A 14,349-nucleotide genomic window follows, 5' to 3' on the forward strand; every position below is an offset into this window, starting at 1 on the left:
ATGGCGGTCATTCTTACCAATATTGTCATGGACAGATGCATCTGCGACAGGTAGGTTGATGAGAATGAGGTCAAGTAGGTTTTTCCCTCTTGTTGGTTCCCTTACCACCTGCCGCAGACCCAGTCTAGCAGTTACGTCCTTTAGGACTTGGCCAGCTTAGTCAGTCGTGGTGCTGCTGAGCCATTCTTGGTGATGGACATTGAAGTCCCCCACCCAGAGTACATTCTGTGCCCTTGCTGCCATCAATGCTTCTTCCAATTAGTCTTCAACATAGAGAAGCACTGATTCATCAGCTGAGTGGGGGGTGGGGGTGCACGGTGGGTGGGGGGAGTGTGGTAGCTGGTAATCAGCAGGGGGTTTCTTTGCCCATGATTGACCTGATGCCATGAGACTTCATGGGGTCCGAAGTCAATGCTGAGGACTCCCAGGGCAATTCCCTCCCGACTGTATACCACTGTGCTGCCACTGCCACCGCTGCTGGGCCTGTCCTGCTGGTGGGTACAGGATATACCCAGGGGCGGTGATGGTGATTTCTGAGACATAGTCATACTCACAGAACCATACCTTACAGACAATGTCAGGCTAATGCTTGACTAGTCTTGGGATACCTCTCCCAATTTTGGCACAAGCCCCCAGATGTTAGTAAGGAGGACTGCAGGGTTGACATGGTTGGGTGTGCCGTTGTCATTTCTGTTGCTTAGGTCAATGCTGGGTGGTCCATCCAATTTCAATCCTTTTTTTTGACTTTGTAGTGGTTTAATACAACTGAGTGGCTTGCTAGGTCATTTGAGAATGCATTTAAGTGCTAACCACATTGCTGTGGGTATGAAGTCACATGTAGGCCAGACCAGGTAAGGATGGCAGATTTCCTTCCCTAAAGCACATTAGTGAAGCAGATGGGTTTTTATGACAATTGATAATAGTTTCATGGTCACCATTACCTAGGCTAGCTTTATATTCCAGATTGAGGTCACATTCCCAGGTGCAATTTGATGTCTTGATGGGAAGCTTGCTTCTGGGCAGAAGAGGAGAAATCTGGTGCTGATCAAAAATTTAACCAGTTTGAAGGAAATGCCAATGACTGCTCAGAAGCAAAGAATGAAACTTGAGAGGAATGAGTCCTTCTGTGAGTGGATTCTAATGGAATCAAGGGATATAGTGATTGGGTGGCAAAGTGGAAATGAGGTCGAAGATTATGGGCCAAGTGCTGGTAAATGGGGTTAGGTAGGTAGGTCAGGTGTTTCTCACGTGTCTGTGCAGACTCGATGGGCTGAAGGACCTCTTCTGCACTGTGTGATTCTGTGATGATTTAATTGAATGGAGGAGCTGACCCGAAAGGACATATAGCCCATTCCTAATTTTATTTATGTTTTTTGTGTAGCAGAGCCAAAATGCAAGGGTTTCTGACCTTACCTTTGTTAATTGACCCAATTAAGGTAAATGTGACAGCTGATATCTGGAGCTGAGGAATGAAAGATGTCATAAAACCATGTTTCATATCAAAAATGGCTTTATTTCTTGAGTGGGCCAAAACCCCAGTATAAATTAAGGCTGACAACAGCATTCTAAGTGAACAAAACAGCAGCTCGTAAGATGGCTAAACATTTACATAACTTCACCTTGCAAATTACAAAGCCATCAGAAAGGAGCCGGGCTGTCTGGAAGTGGGAGACAGGGACAACTAACTTAAATGATTGTAAATGGCTCCTCTCCTGAACCATTCATAGACATCCAGACCTAAGGTGTGTGCGGTCCAAGTCATTAGACTCAATCACTTAGAACAATGGACCCCGGCTGAAAAGGGGACTCCACCAACCATGTAATCTAAACACATCAAATAGTGGACCTGGAATGAGAGTTTCCCAGCTTGCTGTGATTATATTTCATAACTTACCAGTTTGTGAATGGAGGTCATGTGATGAGCAATCCAATCCTTTGTTGTTCCACCAGGGTCAGGGAGACAGAGCTGAAAGACCATGAGTTGGTAACAGTGAAAAGAAAACTCACAGCCCTCTTTCTCTCTCCAGCCATTCTGCAAAAGTGCCCTGCCTGTGTCTGACTAAGTAAACACCACAGGCAGTGTCTTCGACATAAACCAATCAATAGCTGACTCCAGAGGAAAAGACAAAGATTATCTGTCCAAGTCTTTAAATTGTCTTTTCGCAGAATCCTGGAAAAAACACTGAACAGGACCTGAAACCATCCAACGTGTCAATGTACGAGAGCCGTATATATGATTGACTTTCTTTCTGTATATCCAAACAATTTAACCTATCCTCCCTCCTTGTAACACACTTTCGTGTGAGTCTAATGTTCTGACATTGAGTCCTTCTGTCTTGCAATCTAGGGAGTGGGACTTAGACAGACTGTAGACATACTCTGATATCTGCTTAACACTTGTTTATTGGATCTATATCTAAACAGGTTACAGAGTAGGCAAGTAGCTCTTAGGCATGATTCCAACCTCTCTAAAGAGAGAGAGAGAATCTAACACATGGCTGACTAGTGTCAGTGGTACATCAATCATACATTAGCATATCCCATCTGTTAACCCTTTTACTGCATGTATGTGAGTGTGAACTGGAGCAGTTAAAAATTTATTTTTTACAGGTCAGATGTTAAGTACAGCAAATACCATTTCCTTTTTTGAAACTTACAAGAAAACCTGTCTATGTGTATCCTTTACAGTCACGGCACTAAAACAGTTAAACACTCAGAATAGGTAAGCAAATCATTTTTAAAAACACCTGTTGTGGCCAACCAAAAAGTGGCAAGAGAGGGGAGCCATTCTCCCACACTCCACTTGGCCACAACGAGGCCAACCAAAGGAAAAGCACTGGCCTATTGGAAGAAAGTACCCTTGGCAGTGAGTGCTGCCTCCAAGAATCCCCATACACCAGCTCAGTGTTGGAAGAATTTCATGATCAGGCCAGATTATTGGAGATTAGAGTTGTACCACATCTCAATGCAATGTTATAAGCAAGTTTCACATTTGAGCCTATTTTGCCTTCCCTATGTTAAATATTAATTATTATTTACCTGAAATGTTCAAAGGTACCACAACAACATCCACACCTTGCAAGTGTTCCTTCACTCAAAACCTATGAGAGAGGAAAGTAGTGGAAGATTCACAGCTACTTACTCCTTTCCCACACCTTGTATCACCCCCATAAATGAATGTTTACTCTTACATTCCATGTACTGGCAAACAGGGGATTTTTAACGTAAACTACTGTCTTCTTACAGGAAAAAAGCAGATCATAGCCAATGCCAGATAGCAACCACAGATGATGGAATTCTAACCCTGTACAAGCAGAAACTGTGAAGCCTATAGGCAGGCATACAGGAAAATCAGGAGTAGGAAGGAAATGGGAGTATACATTCAATAGAAAGGCAAACAAACCTAGTGGTTAAAACACTTAATTCCCTGAAAGTTTGAATACCTGTAGCTAAATCTATAAAAAGGCCAACAATATTATGGGTCTATAAACAGGGCTACTACACAAAAGTGACAAAATAATGACAGATTTGTACAAAATGATTATTAGGCCCCGATTACAGTACTGTGTGCAGTTTGGGCATCCTGTTATAGAATAGACATTAAAGCCATGGACGTTGATGCCTGGGATGAAAAGCAATAGTTGTAAGGAGACGCTTAAAATACAGGCATTATTTACATTGGAACAGAGAAGGCTTAAAGAGATGTAGTAAAGGTTTTTAAAATGAAGAGTTTTGATAGAATAGGAAAATACTTTTTCTGGCTGAGGGGTCTTAAATTTAAAAATTGTCACTAAGAATGCAAATAGAATTACAGAGGATTGTTAGAGCATGGAATACATTGCCAGAGGAATTGTTGAGAGAGTGAATATCAATATTTTTACAGATAAAATGAATAAATATTTGAAGCATAAGATACAAGACTACTGGAAAGTACAGGGCAGAAGGATTAGTTATGCATTGCTATAACAAAGAACCAACACGATGGGCCAAATGTGTTCTTCTGTAGTGTAAACCTCTGTGAAAGGCACCAGCTGCAAGTGGTGCATAAAATCCATTTTGTCCTGTCTCTTCAGTTCCTCTATGATGCTTATTATCTGTCACCACAATGCATTGTGAACCCATAAGCTAATTATTTATCTGAATGTGATACTCATTTACCCAAGCTTACCCCTTTTTTTTTGCCATGACAACAAGAGGAAGAAGATCAACAAGACAAGCCATAGCCACCCACTGTTTCAGTATTGCTTAGTTCTCTCTACCAACCCTGGTGTTCACTCTGCCTCTGCCAAACACTGGCCTGGAGTCAATTATCCAGGAGGGAATGCAAAAGTTAATGTATTGAGCAGGAGTGGACACAAGGAGCTGGGGGCAAAAGTTAAGAAAGTTAAGTAGTGGGTGTTTCTATAACACAGGGCTTTAGCGGTTCAAGAAGGCAGCACACCACCACCTTTTCAAGGGCAATTAGCGATGGGCAATAAATTATGGCCTTGCTAGCGACGCCCACATCCCATAAACGAATAAAAGGAAAGAGGATTAAGTGACTTGGTAATCAGCCATGACAATTAGCTCAGTAGGACCCATTCATCATTTTCAGTATAGATCTGTACTCCAGCTGAGACATTCACCTAGGAGGGTTAAATGATTACCATTTAATAACAGTAGTCAATGGGTTTTGATTCCCATTTGCAAAACAAAGTCTAAGGTGGAATTTTACGTCAGCGGGATTTTACAGTCCTGCCGAAGTCAACGAACTTTGGACAGCTCGCCGCACTTTATGGCCCCACCCCCGCCATTGTAAAATTCCGCCCCTAGTATTCAGATCAAGGAGTTAGAAATTAGTAGATACAAGGTGGCTGGGGTGGTGCTAGGGAACCAGGGAGGAAGGAAATAGAAATTGTGATGAAACCTGTACTTGTCTTGCTGAGTTCAGAGATCAGAAACTCCGATTCCCAATGAACCTCGGGCCTTTCATACATGTGCTAGCCAGGAACTGGGCGCACATGTGCAGATTGGGTATTTTGTGTTCTTCAGGCCAAGGACCGACCTTGCGCGCCTGCCTAGAAGGAAGAAAGAAGAGTGGCACAAAAGAGCAGGTCAGATGACCTGGGATGGAGCACCATTTGTTGAGCGAGTGTCCTAGGAAGCAGGAGGGGGACTGGGAGAGGTCCCAAACCAGGGAGGGGAGCAAGGAGAGGTCCCAAATGGAAGTCCCAGGTAAGGGACAAAGAGAGGGAACAGAAATAGGTCTCATTAAGTTCAGTTAAAAGAAAGGAGCAGAGAAATAGGCTCCAAATTAAAGAAAGAGCTGCAGGGAGAAGACTTTAAGTGAAGTTGGCACGAGAGAGGGCCTGAAGATTCAAGAAGGCAGCCAAAGGTTGGTGACTCCATGCTGCAGGCTGTTGGGGCAAAAGTACCCCTTTAGAGCAGTGGTGTTCCGCTTGACACAGCCAAAGATCTGAAATTGTGCTTGTAAGACAATGCTTGAGTGTACTCAGAAATCCAGGGGAAAGGAATCTTGGAAGGCGAGACTGAAATCTTGTGAGGTGGGTCATTGTTGAAGCCGCCTGAATGGGAGCAACTTTTGGAGAGAATTCCAAAGCGAGATCTTCAAAGGTGGTGTTTGGAAACCCTCATGAGAAAGATGAAGTTTTAGTGAGGTTGGTTGGCTCACAATGTGATGAACTGGGTGGGTTGTTGAGAAATCCATGGAATCGGCTTTGGTCGTATCTGTCATTTCTTCTATAGTGTGGCGTGTTTGACTGCAATTTTCCTGTGAGTTCACATGTCCATAATAGTTACTCTGAATGTTAGAGTATAAGATAGATATAGTAAATTGTTTTATCTTTCTGAACCATGGAATCTTGTGGCTTTATTTTTTTAGTAATTTTGAATCTCAAACTTAGTCTACTTTAAACAAAATGTTATTGATTCCAAACTGGATCTCCCCCGACAACCTGGGGTCTGGCCAAGGATCGTAACAAAGTTAAATGGGAGAAAGGAGATAGGGTAGGAGAGGGAGCAGAGGACAATGAAAGGGTGCGTGGCACTGAATCAGGGTCCATTTCTTCAGTGGGGGAACTTGAAAATTTTCAGCTTCCTACATTGTATGAAAATAGAATGGAAATTTTTTATTTGTATGGCTGGGGAAGCAGTTATAGTTCAATGTTGAGGTTAACAATCTATTCAATGGCTACAGCTGCCACAGCGTGAATGGTTGTGATGCCACCAAGAATGGATCTCTTAGAGTAGAAGTTCAGTATGTGGACGATGGTCTGACTTGAATAGCCACAGTCACCATTTCAGCTGTTCCTTATGTCCCACAAGATGGAACTGAATTGCTCCCTTACTTGTTAAGGAATAGAATGAAGTGAAAATTTCCTGAAGAAAGACTGTCAGAAAAACTTTAATGGATCTCTTCCGAAAACACAGAAAGGGACATTTTGAATACTACAGAATGCTTTGGTTATGGTTGAAGCCTGGAAGCAGTGTCCTGGTCTTATTAAGCATCACAAAATGAAGGCAACATGATTACCGAACAAACTCCAATTTACCCTATCTAGAAACTTAAACCTTTCCCTAAAAATATAATACAAAATATATGCAGAACAGTATTAAGACATTGACTCTCTCTGTTCGTAGTGTCTAGAAACATAAAGCTTGCAAACAAATCCAATCTATTTCTTGTTTTATGTCATTGAGGGGAAGAAATGAATCTCAAAAGTTCAGTTGCTTTGTATCATCAATTTTTTACCTTGACCAAATTGACCAACATTACCATCCACGAGCACTATTATTTTCCTTTTACTTGTCTCAGCATATGATAGCTGTAAACTGCTTTCCACAGGATCTGCCTGGTGACATCTTTGTAAATAAAATGAAAAGTATGCCATACAGATCTACAGCAAAGAATACCAACAAGTTGCATTTATATAGTGCCTTTAATGTAATGTCCCAAAGTGCTTCACAGGAGTTTTATTGAACAAATATTAACACCGAGTCACATAAGGAGACATTAGAACAGATGACCAAATGCTTAGGCAAAAAAGTAGGTTTTACAGTGTTCTTAATAGAGGAGTGAGAAGTACAGAGGCTTATGGAGGGAATTCAAGAGTTCAGGGCCTTAGGTATCTGAAGTCATGGCAACCAATGGTGGAGCAATTAATATCAGGAATGTGCAAGGGACCAGAATTGGCGGGTTCTAGGGCAGGAGGAGGTTACAGACATAAGGAGGGGCAAAAGCCATGGAGGAATTTGAAAACAAGGATGAGAATTTTCAAGCTGAAACATTGCTGGACTAGGAGTCAATATAGCTTAGTGTACACAATTGTCATTGGTGAATGGAGCTTGGTGTGAGTTAGGATACAGGCAGCAAAGTTTTGGGTGAACTCAAATTTACAGAGGGTGATAAGTGGGAGACTGGCCAGGAGAACATTGGAATAAACAAGTCTAAGCATAGTAAAAGCACAGATGTGCGTTTCAGCAGCAGGGTGAGATGAGGCAGGGAAGCAGTTGAGCAATGTTATGGAGGTGATGCAGACAGTTTTGACGATGGAACAGATATGTGGTCAGCAGCTCAACTCAGGGTCAAAAATGACACCAAAGTTGCAAACGGTCTGATTTAGCCTCAGATATATATGACTCAGAACTCCACAGAGTTTAAAGTAGGGCAATATGCCAATTTTTATCATCATTTTTAATTTATACTAAAGTAGTTTTAAAGTATACTTGTCGTGAGGGGTCTGGACATAATAGAAAGGGAGAAACTGTTCCCATTGGTGGGAGTGTTGAGAACCAGAGGACATGGATTTCAGGGGTTTGGCAAAAGAACCAGAGGTGACTTGAGGAAAAACTTTTTTTTTTACACAATGAGTGGCTGGAATCTGGACTGTATTGTCTGAGAGTGTGGTGGTGACAAATTCAATCATATTATTTAAAATTGGAATTGGATAATTATCTGAAGAGAAAAAAAAATACAGGGCTACAGGGAAAGGGGAAGTGGAAATAGCTGAGTTGTTCTTGCAGAGACACAACCAGCCAAGCAGCCTTTTCCTGTGCTACAGCCATTCTACGATTCAATCACCGTCACTAAAAAAAATATTACTAGGCAAACTTATGACACTGAAGGTTGACAAGGCCTCTGGATCTGATGGCTTGCATCCTAGGATCTTAAAAGAAGTGGATGTAAAGAGAGTGAATACATTTTTTGTAATCATTCAAAATTTCCTATTTTTCTGGAACGACCCCAGCAGATTGGAAAACCACAAATGTGAATCCCCTATTCAAGAAAGGAGGGAGACAGAAAACTGGAAACTATATTTCGCTTAACGTCCAACATTTTGAAAATGCTGGAATCCATTATTAAGGAAGTGGAACATTTAGAAAATCATAATAGAATCAAGCAGAGTCAACATGATTTTAGGAAAAGGAAATGGTGTTTGACACATTTATTGGAGTCCTTTGAGGATGTAACGATCAAGGTGGATATAGGAGAATCTGTCAATGTAGTGCATTTGGATTTCCAAAAGGCATTCAATATGGTGCCACATAAAAGGTTACTGCACAAGCCAAGAACCCATGGTGTTGGGGGTAATATAATAACATAGATAGAGGATTGGCTAACCAACAGGAAACAGAGTCAGGACAGCAAGCTGTAACTAGTGCAGTGCCACAGATGTCAGTTTTGGGACCTCAATATTAATAGGTGATTTCACTGAAACCTACAATATACTTAAAGGGATAGACAGGGTATATCCTGATTGTGGAGTCTAGAGCCAGGAGGCAATTTCAAAATAAGGGGGAAGCCACTTAGGACCAAGATGAGGAGAGGATTGTGAATCTTTGGAATTCTCTACCCCAGAGGGCTGTGGAAGCTGAGTCATATGTTTAAAGCAGAGATTGACAGATTTCTAAATACCAATGACAGAAAGGGATGAGGATAGTGTGGGAAAAGGCGTTGAAGTGGATGATCAGCCATGATCGTATTGAATGGCAGAGTAGGCTCGATGGGCTGAATGACCTACCCCTGCTCCTATGACCCTAACCTATATTGATGGCTTATGAGGCACTCACGGTTGGTCTCCTACATTCTACCCTCCATAAACTTGAGATCATCCAAGTGCTCACAGGCCTACATTGGATCCTGATCAAACAACGTCTTAAAATTTTCAAATTCTCATCCTTGTCCCTTCATGGCCTTGTCCATCCCACCTCTGTATACTCTCCTCAAACCCCACAATCCTCCAAGATACCTGTGCTCCTCTAATTCTGATCTCTTGTGCATTCTCAATTAAAATTACTCCATTACTGGTGACAATGTCTTAAGTTGCCTCGGCCTGAAGCTCTTTAATTCCCTCCCTACATCCTTCTGCCTCCCTACTTTGCTTTCCTCCTTTAAAATGCTTCATAAAACGTTCCCCTTTGACCAAGCTTTTGGTCATCTGACCTAATATCTACTTATGTGGCTCGGTGTCACACTTTGTTTTATAATGCTCCTGTAAAGTGCCTTGGGACATTTGATTATGTTAAAAGGTGCTATATAAATGTAAGTTGATATTATTGCAGGGTTGAGCAGGTTGGGCCTATAGTTACTGGAGTTTAGAAGAATGAGAGAAGATCTTATTGAAACATATAAGATTCAGAAAGAGGACAAATGCTGAAAGGATGTTTCCCCTTGTGGGGGATTTCAAAATTAGGGGGTATAGTTTCAGAATAAGCGGCCACCCATTTAAAATGGATTTGAACAGAAAGTTCTTCTCTCAGAGGGTCGTGGATCTTTAGAATTCTCTATCCCAGAAAGTATTGGAGGGTGAGACACTGAATAGATTCAAGGCTGAGGTAGATGCATTTTTGTCCTACAGGAAATTCAGGATGGGGAACAGGCAGAAAAGTGGAGTTACGGCCAAGATCAGATCAGCCATCACCTAATTGAATGGCAGAGCAGGCTTGATGGGTTGTAGGTCTCCTCCTACTCCTAGTTCTTAAACAGGGCAGCCAATTTGCACAAGGTTTGTTTGGAGAAATGCCTTTGTGCTCTGTTGCCTTTTGAGCGCTGTGGCTTAATTGTCATATGGCCTCTGAGGTCATCTTTGGTAAAACAAAGGATTGAGGCATAAGTCATTTTTAATCACCACATGAAACATGGTGTCAGGAGTTTGCTGCTGAAATTGAATGGATTTTGATGGCTGTAAGAGAGCCAGCCACTGTAAGAAACAGCAGAGAATAAGTAAAACTTCAGTATATAACTTTGTACAGGACATGGACTGCTGGGTGAGCCTGTATGTCTTTGAATATTCCAGTATGGGCTTCTATGGAGACAAAGGCATATTTGAGAATGAATTGGAAATCCTTCCAATGTCAGAACCATGAAATTGCCACAGAGTTAAACAAGAAACCTGAACAAATAAGAGTAGCAACTCTATTATCAGTGCTGGGGAAAGAGCGCTACAAGCTATATTGCATCCTAAACCCCACTGAGGAGCAGAAAACCCAGACTTGTGAAATTTGAGGCTTTGAATACCCACTTTAAACCCTCTACTAATGCTACGTGTTCAACACCAGAGCTTAGGAAGAGGATGGGGGAATATTGATCAGTAAGTGACTGTACTGAGATGTCTAGCTGAATCTTAAGGGTTTGGGCAACTGAAGGGTGCTGTTATCAGAGATAGGATTTGACTTCAGAACAAGAGATCCCACCATGAAGGTACGTCTGCGGGGAGAATAAAAACTTACTCTCAGGAAAGCTATTAATGTGCAGAAGCCCTGAAATGGTTAATTGTTATGATCACAGCCAATGAGCATAGAAGAGTTTTTTGTTCATGCGTGATGACTTTCTTTATAGATCATGCATGTGGATAACTTGTAACTGCAAATGCTAGACAATGCATTATTTTTATGAAAGGGGAGATATTTGGAGAAATGCCTTTGGGCACTGTTGATTTTTGAGCACTGTGGCTTGCCATGGTCATATGGCCTCTGAGGTCATCTTTGGTAAAACAAAGGGTTAAGCAGAAGCCATTTTTACACACCAAATGAAACAAGGTCCATGAACATCAATGGTCTGATAAGCTGTTTTAATGATGTTGGTTAATTGCTAAATATTAGGACATCAGCAGGAACTCCCTACAAAGTAGTGTTATAGGATCTTTAAGGCACACCTGAGAGGGCAGGCAGGCCTTGGTTTAACATCTCATCAGAATTACTGTATGTCCCATAGTGCAGCATCACTTCAGTATTGCACTGAGAGTGTCAGCCTAGATTGTGTGTTCACATAGATGGCGTAGGATTTGAAACCACAACCTTCTGACTTAGAGACAAGACTGCTACAAACTGAGCAGTCTTGCTGGTCACTTTACTGCTGTAGCATCAATATTGTCAGAAACAGGAGCTCTGTTCAACACATTATCAACTTATTTAAAGATAGATTTCTGTTATTACTTTGCAGGTGATGTTGTCGAAATAGGAAAAAGTGCTGCATTGAAGTGGTCATTTTCTCCCTTTCTTTCACTATCATTGCCATAACAACATCACTGCAGCCATTTCCCCTGCAGACTATGTGCAAAGCTGCCTCAGATCTAGTACAATTTTAATTGGACTATGACCATTAGAGTTGCTAGTGACATTCTTGCTGAGTGTGATGGGATGCACTTATGGCTCTACAAATGTTGTGGAGAAGACAGCCACCTGGATTATATACGGTTGCCATTCCATTCTACTTCTTTTCCCATTGCTATTGCACAGCTCTCACTTCTTCCATTCCATGGCCTTTGTTGTGGATCTGCCATTTGTCAGTTTGCATTGACAAGAGACCTGCTTTCCTTTTCTGCACACAGTATTCATTTTGCCATTACTGCTTCCCTGTAGATACCTTTAAGTGATTTCCCGCTCATGATTTGGCAAGGCGCAGTCACTTTTGGCTCCTTCAGGTTAGCTTTAAATAAAGAGAAACCAAATTCATATTGCATATTCTGATTTGCAGCTCTCTGTCATCAATTTGGAGAAGCCATGCTCATGAAATTTTTAGAGAACAAAATATAGGAAATTGTTCAGATTTGAGTTTAGTTGGCAGCCCGTTATTTGCAATTTGTCATACAATGTTACATTTGCAGCAGCACCTGCTGGTACAATATCTGTAGAATCTTGAGACCACTCATCCTTTTTAATATATAATAGTCACACACAGAAAGTACTTGTGAGTATGTCAACTGACTACATTTTACTGAAAGAAAGAGATATGATGTCTAAGCTTTTTGTCTTGCACTAATCAAGACACTGTCCTTTGCAGACAGAAGAAGCATGTCCAGGCATTATACCTTTTTCAACTAGATAAAGCTTAGGCAAGGGCCATTCCCTGGTCATTCCACATGGCAATGCCTTAACCAATCACAGTCGACCTACCTGGATTTGAACAATAACTTGGCATTTAACTGTTCCCTGCTGTTTTCTCCATAGCAACACCTCTACCAATCAATCAGCACTCTCCTCTCATGCAGTATAAATTGTTGTTCCCTTTACTGCTGGTAATTGTGCAATCTGTCCTGATGAATGCAAGGCGAAAAGTTTAGACACCATGTCTTTTTTCAGCAATACTCAAGTTCTGTACTACCAAATGACTGTGTTTTCATTGACATAGCAACACAATTTTAATAATGATGAGAGTTTATGCTTCTGCAGTAATTCCTAAAAACCTACACACAGATTAAGTAATTTTGTACTTCATAATATGCTCTCAAATGGACATGCATCTCATTGACTGGTATGGCTAAAACATAATTGAATATGGATGATTTAACAAAATGTTGGCATAACCTTGAATTATACTGTTTTGTTTCAGTATTGTTATAATTTCTGGGAGAATCTTTGAGGGTATTGGCTAAGTTATAAAAAATATGATTTATTGACTTCATTCAATAGATTTTCGGTACTAAAATCAGTGTTTAATTTTTCATTGTGTAATATCGTTTTTTTAGACTATCCACTACAATAAAAAGTATAATTAATAGGGCTTTAATGACCTTCATGTTTTGATGATATAAAGTAAACACAATAATATAATGACTAATTGTTTTCTCTTACCCTAGTGGTGATTAGATAAAATCTAACAACAGAAAACAATATTTTACTCAGAAGTGATTAGGCTTGTAAAATGTTTTGGTCTCTGCAAAATTCTGCAGCAGATGGATTCCAATATTTATTACATGGAGTGTTAAGAAAAATACCATTTTTATGGCTGCATTAATTAACATTTTATGGATCAGGATTCTCTATGTAAGTGTGATTCTAGAATTAGGAATTCTATACAATGATAGTGAGTGGAACTGCTTTGGCACCTTAATATTCTATGTTTGAATTAGAACATATATACATTAGTACATCACACAACCAGCATGCACACACACACACAGACCTGTCACAACACCCAACCACCCGCCTTCCCCATGCCCACCCCACCATTGTTTCATTGTTTCATTCAATTTCTGGTGATAGACTGTCCATCAATATCCATTACAAGCCTACCGACTCCCACAGCTACCTCGACTACAAGTCCTCACAACCCGCTTCCTGTAAGGACTCCATCCCATTCTCTCAGTTCCTTCGCCTCTGTCGCATCTGTTCTGATGATGCCACTTTCAAAAACAGTTCCTCTGACATGTCTTCCTTCTTCCTTAACCGAGGTTTTCCACCCACGGTTGTTGACAGGGCCCTCAACCGTGTCCGGCCCATCTCCCGCGCATCCGCCCTCACACCTTCCTCTCCCTCCCAGAAACATGATAGGGTCCCCCTTGTCCTCACTTATCACCCCACCAGCCTCCGCATTCAAAAGATCATCCTCCGCCATTTCCGCCAACTCCAGCATGATGCCACCACCAAACACATCTTCCCTTCACCCCCCCTGGCGGCATTCCACAGGGATCGTTCCCTCTGGGACACCCTGGTCCACTCCTCCATCACACCTTACACCTCAACCCCCTCCCACGGCACCTTCCCATGCAACCGCAGAAGATGTAACACCTGCCCCTTTACTTCCCCTCTCCTCACCGTCCAAGGGCCCAAACATTCCTTTCAAGTGAAGCAGCATTTCACTTGCACTTCCCTCAATTTGGTCCACTGCATTCGTTGCTCCCAATTCGGTTTCCTCTACATTGGAGAGACCAACGCAGACTGGGTGACCGCTTTGCAGAACACCTTCGGTCTGTCCGCAAGCATGATCCAGACCTCCCTGTCGCTTGCCATTTCAACACTCCACCCTGCTCTCATGCCCACATGTCCGTCCTTGGTCTGCTGCATTGTTCCAGTGAATCTCAACGCAAACTGGAGGAACAGCACCTCATCTTCCGACTAGGCACTTTACAG

Source organism: Cetorhinus maximus, chromosome 6 (assembly GCF_964194155.1).
Source record: "Cetorhinus maximus chromosome 6, sCetMax3.hap1.1, whole genome shotgun sequence".
Classification (NCBI taxonomy): domain Eukaryota; kingdom Metazoa; phylum Chordata; class Chondrichthyes; order Lamniformes; family Cetorhinidae; genus Cetorhinus; species Cetorhinus maximus.